At 46.7% G+C, this 7075-nt stretch overlaps 1 pseudogene; it reads left to right on the forward strand.

Moving 5' to 3' along the window:
* The first annotated feature begins 4979 nt into the window (after window positions 1-4979).
* LOC122890278 lies at window positions 4980-6786 on the forward strand (annotated as a pseudogene).
* Window positions 6787-7075: the final 289 nt, after the last annotated feature.

A 7075-nucleotide genomic window follows, 5' to 3' on the forward strand; every position in this document is an offset into this window, starting at 1 on the left:
ACAAGCTAACCTTACATATAAAGGACCTGAAAAAAGAACAGCAAATAAGGCCTAAACAAAACAGGTGAAGAGACATAATAAAAATTAGAGCAGAGGGCGCCTGGGTGGCTCAGTGGGTTAAGCCGCTGCCTTCGGCTCAGGTCATGATCTCAGGGTCCTGGGATCGAGTCCCGCATCAGGCTCTCTGCTCAGCAGGGAGTCTGCTTCCTCCTCTCTCTCTCTCTCTCTCTCTCTGCCTGCCTCTCTGCCTACTTGTGATTTCTGTCAAATAAATAAATAAATAAATAATCTTTTAAAAAAAAATTAGAGCAGAAATCAATGAACTAGAAACCAGAAAAACAGTAGAACAGATCAACAAAACTAGAAACTGGTTCTTTGAATCAATAAGATCAATAAACTACTAGCCATACTTACCCAAAAGAAAAGGGAAAGGACCCAAATCAATAAAATCATGAATGAGAGATCATGACTAACACCAAGGAAATAGAAACAATTATTAGAAATTATTGGGAATCAAGATGGCAGAGTAGCAGGCTGAGACGACATCAGGTAGCAGAAGATCAGCTAGATAGCTTATCAAACCATTCCAAACACCTACAAATCCAACAGGAGATCGAAGAGAAAAAGAGCAACAATTCTAGAAACAGAAAATTGATCACTTTCTGAAAGGTAGGACCGGCGGAGAAGTGAATCCAAAGCAACGCAAAGATAGACCGCAGGGGGAGGGGCCGGCTCCTGGCAAGCTGCAGAACAATGGAGCACAAAATTAGGACTTTTAAAAGTCTGCTCCACTGAGGGACATCTCTCCAGACGCTAAACCAGGGTGAAGCCCACGCAGGGTCAGTGTGGCCCCAGGTCCTGCGGGGTCACAGAAGGATCGGGGGTGTCTGAGTGTTGCAGAGCTCACAGGTGTTACAGTGGGAGGCTGGCTACAGAAACAGAACTGAGGAGTGAGCTCTCAACTTGGGGTTACCTTGAACCATAATCCATGGCACAGGCCACTGCTCTGTGAGTGGGGTCCCCACAAGATCCGGGGAGACTCCCCCCCGAAGACCTCAGGGATCTGCAAGGGTCAGAGACTCCAGGCAGAGCTGTGTGCCAGAGACAGAGATGCTTGGTCACAGGCTGGGTGAGCTCGGAGCATGGCTGGAAGCCAGAGAGATGGGAGTGATTGAGCGCTTTTCTCTGAGGGCACACTGAAGAGTGGGGCCCCGAGCTCTTGGCTCCTCTGGGCTGGAGCCTGGGAGGCCACCATTTTCATTCCCATCCTTCAGAACTTTACATAAAGCATTCAGGGATCAAAAGCTCCCGAAAGCAAACCTGAGCGGATTACTTAGCCCGGTCCCTGGTAAAGGCAGTGCAATTCTGCCTTGGGCAAAGACACTTGAAAATCACTACAACAGGCCCCTCCCTCAGAACATCAACAAGAAATCCAGCCAAGACCAAGTTCACTTACCAAGGAGGACAACAGAATTCCAGAGGAGAAGAAAGCAAAGCATGGAATTCATGGCTTTCTCCCCATGATTCTTTAGTCTTGCAAAGTTAACTAATTTTTTTAATTTTATTTTTTTCTTCTGCTAAATTTTTTTTTAACTTTTACCCTTTCCTCTTTCAATGTTTTTAAACTAGTTTATCTTAATAATACCTTTCATAAAATAATAATAATAATCCTTTTTGAACCTTCATTATTATAGTCATATTTTATCCTTCATTGTATCTAACTTTATTTTTTGTATACACATAGGGTTTTTTCTTCTAAAAAATTTGGGGGTACAACTTCTTCTAATAGATCAAAATACAATGTAAATCTAGCACTGGGATTGTTCTAGTCTCCAGCCCGAACAAATTCTCTCCACTTTCTTTTGATTCCCCCAAGCAATGTACCTTATCAACTCCTTTTTTAGAAATTAATAAAAAATTTTTTTTCATCTTTATAGACATATTTCATCCCTTCATTGTGTTTACCCTTATATATGTTTTTCATTCTTTAAAACTTTGGGAGGTTTTTTCTTCTAAGAGACCAAAATACTCCCAAAATTAAGTGGGTGACCCTGTTATAGTCACCAGTCTAATATTTATATATTTTTTCTTTTTTATATTTTTTCCTTATTTCTTTTCTTTTTTAAATTTTTTTTTCCTGAACTTCATTTTACCCCCTTTCTCCCCCACTCCCATGATTTGGGGTCTCTTCTGATTTGTTAAAGCACATTTTCCTGGGGTCTTTGCCACTCTTTCAGTATTTTATTTGCTCCTTCATATATTCTTATCTGGACAAAATGACAAGATGGAAAAACTCACCACAAAAAAAAGAACAAGAGGCAGTACTGAAGGCTAGGGACCTAATCAATACAGACATTGGTAATATGTCAGATATAGAGCTCAGAATGATGATTCTCAAGGTTCTAGCCGGGCTCAAAAAAGGCATGGAAGATATTAGAGAAACCCTCTCCAGAGAGATAAAAGCCCTTTCTGGAGAAATAAAAGAACTAAAATCTAACCAAGTTGAAATCAAAAAAGCTATTAATTGTGGAGGCTGAGAAAAATCAAGGCCATCCCACCTCAGGTTTAGCCTTAGCATAAGTACAGCCATCTTAGCTCCAGCAGCCATCTCAGACTCCTGTGCCCAATGGCTGATCTTTCCCCTACTTTACTTTAGTTCTAAGGACCCCCACCATGTTTTAGTAACAAGAACCCCCACCCTGCTTTGGTTCCAGAAACCCCCACCCTGCTTTAGTAACAGGAATTCCCACCCTGCTTTAGTAACAGGAACCCATAAATACCCCTGCCTTAACTAAGCTCGGGGTCCAAGTCCCTACTCCGCTGTGTCAGATATAGTTGGGCCCAACCTTAAGCTTGTTAAATAAACCCTCATGTGATTGCATTCGTGTTGGCTCCTTGGTGGTCCCTTGGATGCAAAAACTTGGGCACAACATTTGGAGGTCCCACCGAGATCTGGGAGACTCCCAGGACCCCAACCTGGAGGGTCTTGCACCAGCTGGTGAGTGCACTCCTTTTTATCTATTTGCGCACATAATTTGGGAGCTCCAATCTGCATTTTTACCTGTAGGAATTCCAACTTGTATCTGGGTCGACATTGACTCAAGCAGACGCGGACACGTGGCAGGCTGTTGTGCCTTGCCTCCACAGGGGGTTCGAGTCCCCCACCGTTTCAGGGGGTTAGAGTCCCCCTAGACCATCACCAGGGGGTTCGAGTCCCCCATTGTTTCAGGGGGTTAGAATCCCTTAAGCAATCACAAGGGGGTTCGTGGTCCCCCAAGACAGCCAAGGGGTTCGAGTCCCCTAGGTGGTCAGGTGTCTTGTTTTTGTTGTCAGTTGTGCTGTTTGTTAAATGTATGCTAGTTAATTATGGGAATTTTTGGAAGAGGCGTCCCTTACCCCCGCCTGGAGGGCAAGATCCTCGTCTATGAGGAAGGCTGGCTGCCATTGCGGTCGGATTCTCCCTTAACTTCCTTTCAATTTTGTCTTTGCAGCCACACCAGATCATTTGTCTGTGTGAGTGTTGTTCTTGTTAATTATTATAAGTTCATGTGCCTTGTTGTGGACTGAAGGCGTGATGGGACAGACACAGACTAACCCTCTAATGATTAACCTGATGGTTAACCACTTCTCGGATGTCAGGGAGAGAGCTCGTAACCTGAGCACAGACTATGAAAGGGAAAGTTTCGGACTTTCTGCGTGTCTGAGTGGCCAGCTTTAAATGTACAATGGCCCTGGGAGGGAACATTTCAAATGCCTATTATCCTACAGGTTAAGGCCATCATCTTCAGAGAAAAACCACACGGCCACCCTGACCTTATATACTCTGACCTTATATACTGGTCTGACAAGACATGATAGAGAATCCTCCCACCTGGCTTAAACATTTTCTCCCTCTGGAAGCAGGACCTACACCCAAGATCCTGGCCCTGTGGAAACCAACTCCTAAGTCTAACAAGAAAGCAGAGTCCAAACCAAAAACTCTGCTTTACCGGTGTTCCAGGACACTCCCACAGAGGACCTAATTTTTCTGCTGCCCTACCAGGTCTCCCCATCCCCCCCCCGTCTGCCCCTCCAGCAGAGGCCTCAGGGGCTGTCGAGGCAGTGCCACCCCCTCTCCCAGATCACGGGCCCCCATGCATGGGCTGGCAGCAGGGACACATGGATGGACCCATTGAGCAGCCCCAACCTCAAATCTGGGACGAGGCAATTCCATTGTCCTTCCCCTTCATGCCATGGGACCCCCCCAATGAAAGAGGGGGAAAACCAATGTTATATCGGCCATTCTCTACTAGTGATTTATACAATTGGAGAACTCAACATGCAAAGTTCTCCGATAACCCAAAGGATCTGATTGGTCTTTTGGATACTGTTCTTTTCAGCCAACAGCCCACATGGGATGACTGTCAGCAGCTCTTGCAGGTCCTCTTTACCACTGAGGAAAGAGAGCAAATCCAGATGGAAGCCTAGAAGTCCACGCTGGGTGACGACAGCCAGCCAACTCAGAGCTCCGATCTCATAAATGTAGCTTTCCCCTTGTCTTGCCCCATTAGGGACTACAACTTGGCAGAAGGTCAGGAGAGGCTCTGGGTCTACCGCCAGACTCTAATGGCAGGTCTCAAGGCTGCAGCACACAAGCCTACCAATCTGGCCAAGGCATATGATGTAAAACAGGGTAAAGATGAGAGTCCCGGTGGCATTCCTAGAAAGGATCATAGAGACATTCAGACAGTACACCCCTATGAAACCAGAGGCCCCAGAGGCCAAAGCTGCCATAGTTATGGCTTTTGTTAACCAAGCCGCTCCAGACATGAAAAGGAAATTACAGAGGGTAGAAAGACTAGGAGAGAAGAGCCTACAGGATCTGATAGTGGTGACAGAAAGAGTCTACAATAACAGAGACACCCTGGAGAAGCAACAGGCTAGGATAAGTTGACCACCATCAGAATCGGAACCTGGCTAAGATCCTACTGGCCACAACCATGGATGGCCCACATGAAAAACAGAGAAGTCTCAAGAAACTGACTTCAGGAGAAGGTAAGGGGGATGGCCCCCACTGAGAACGCCCCAAACTGAATAGAAACCAGTGTGCTTATTGCAGGAAAGAAGGCCACTGGGCAAGGGCCTGCCCCTGGTTAAAGGAATCCCCCAACAAAAGACCAAAGGCCTCCACTACTATCTTAGAAGTCGAAGAGTTAGATGACTAGGAGAGTTGGGGTTTGGCACCCCTTCCCAAGCCCAGGGTAACCCTTAAGGTGGAAGAGCAACCAATTAAATTCCTATTAGACACGGGGGCCCAGCACTCTGCCTTGCTACAACCTCAAAGGAAGTTAGCAAATAAGACCTCATGGGTACAGGGGGCCACAGGCACTAAGCAATATTCATGGACTACCTGAAGAACAGTGGATCTCAGCATGAGCTTGGTAACCCACTACTTCATGGTCATTCCTGAGTGCCCCTACACCCTGTTAGGCTGGGACCTACTCACCAAGATGGGAGCCCAAATTAGTTTCCACCCTGAAAAGGCAAAGGTTCTGGATAAAGAGGGACACCCAATCCAGGTGCTTGTCATGAACCTGGAGGACGAATATTGTCTTCACCAAACGCCCCTAGAATTAATGACCGACATTGACCACTGGTTGCAGGAGTTTCCCCAAGTGTGGGCAGAAACCAGGGGAATGGGATTGGCCCAACACTGGCCAGTGATATACAATGAACTAAAGCCAGGAGCAGAACCAGTCAGAGTCCACCAATACCCCATGCCTCTCACAGCACACACGGGGATCACCCCACACATCAGCGACTGCTAGACTCAGGCATACTGCAGCCTTGTCAGTCGGCATGGAACACTCTCCTGCTGCTGGTATGAAAGCCACACTCTAATGATTATAGACCGGTCCAGGAATTGAGGGAAGTTAACCGACGGGTGATGGGACATGCACTATGGTCCCAAACCCCTACACCCTCTTCTCCACCTTGCCCCCAAATGAGACTTGGTATACAGTGCTAGACCTAAAGGATGCCTTTTTCAGCTTGCCCTTGGCCCCAAAGAGCCAAGACCTCTTTGCTTTTGAATGGGTGGACCTGGAGAAGGGCATCAATGGCCAACTCACCTGGACTCAACTACCGCAAGGATTCAAGAATTCGACGAGGCACTGCATGAAGACTTAGGTGAGTTCCATGCCAAACACCCTAATCTGACTCTATTACAATATGTAGATGATACCCTGTTGGCAGCAGAAGACCAGGAAACATGCCTACAAGGCACCAAGGACTCGTTCCAAACAATAGCAACTCTGGGATACCAGGCTTCAGATAAGAAGGCTCAGATCTGCAGAATGGAGGTGAGCTACCTGGAGTACAAATTAAAAGATGGACAAAGATGGTTAACGAATGCAGGAAGGAGACCATCATGAGAATCCCACAGCCTACATCCACGGAGCTATTTATAGAGAAAGAGAGCTCTTAATAACAGAAGGAAAGACTACTAAAAACAAGGCAGAAATCCTCGAGATCCTAAGGGCCCTTTGGCTGCCTAAGGCACTGGCCATTATCCATTGTCTAGGACATCAAAAAGCAGACACACCAGGCCAGGGGAAACAAGCTGGCCAACTTAAAGGCAAAAGAGGCAGCTCTTTCAGTGGACCATGTCTTAGTGACTGCCAGATCCAGGAGCACCGAGCTTGCCAGACAACCCCAACTTCGCTGACACAGACTTACAATGGATTAGGCATCTGCCCAGGACACAATGCCTACATGGCTGGTGGAGAGCTGCAGATCGCAGCATAATCCTACCAGAGGAACTGGGATGGTGACTCCTATCCAAAATGCACAGGAGTACCCACATGGGAACAACAACAACAAAAAAAAATGGAAGACTTGGAGCGACATGCAAAGATCACTATCAAAGACTCCCTATCAAAGATCGAACAGATTGTGGCAAGCTGCCACGCATGCCAGTTAACTTATGCCACCGCCCATGGATCTAATCCAGGCACCCGGCTCCAGGGGGACTGCCCAGGAGCCTACTGGGAAGTGGACTACACCAAGATAAAACCTGGAAAATACGGATACAGGT

This window comes from Neovison vison, chromosome 11 (genome assembly GCF_020171115.1).
Source record: "Neovison vison isolate M4711 chromosome 11, ASM_NN_V1, whole genome shotgun sequence".
Lineage (NCBI taxonomy): Eukaryota > Metazoa > Chordata > Mammalia > Carnivora > Mustelidae > Neogale > Neogale vison.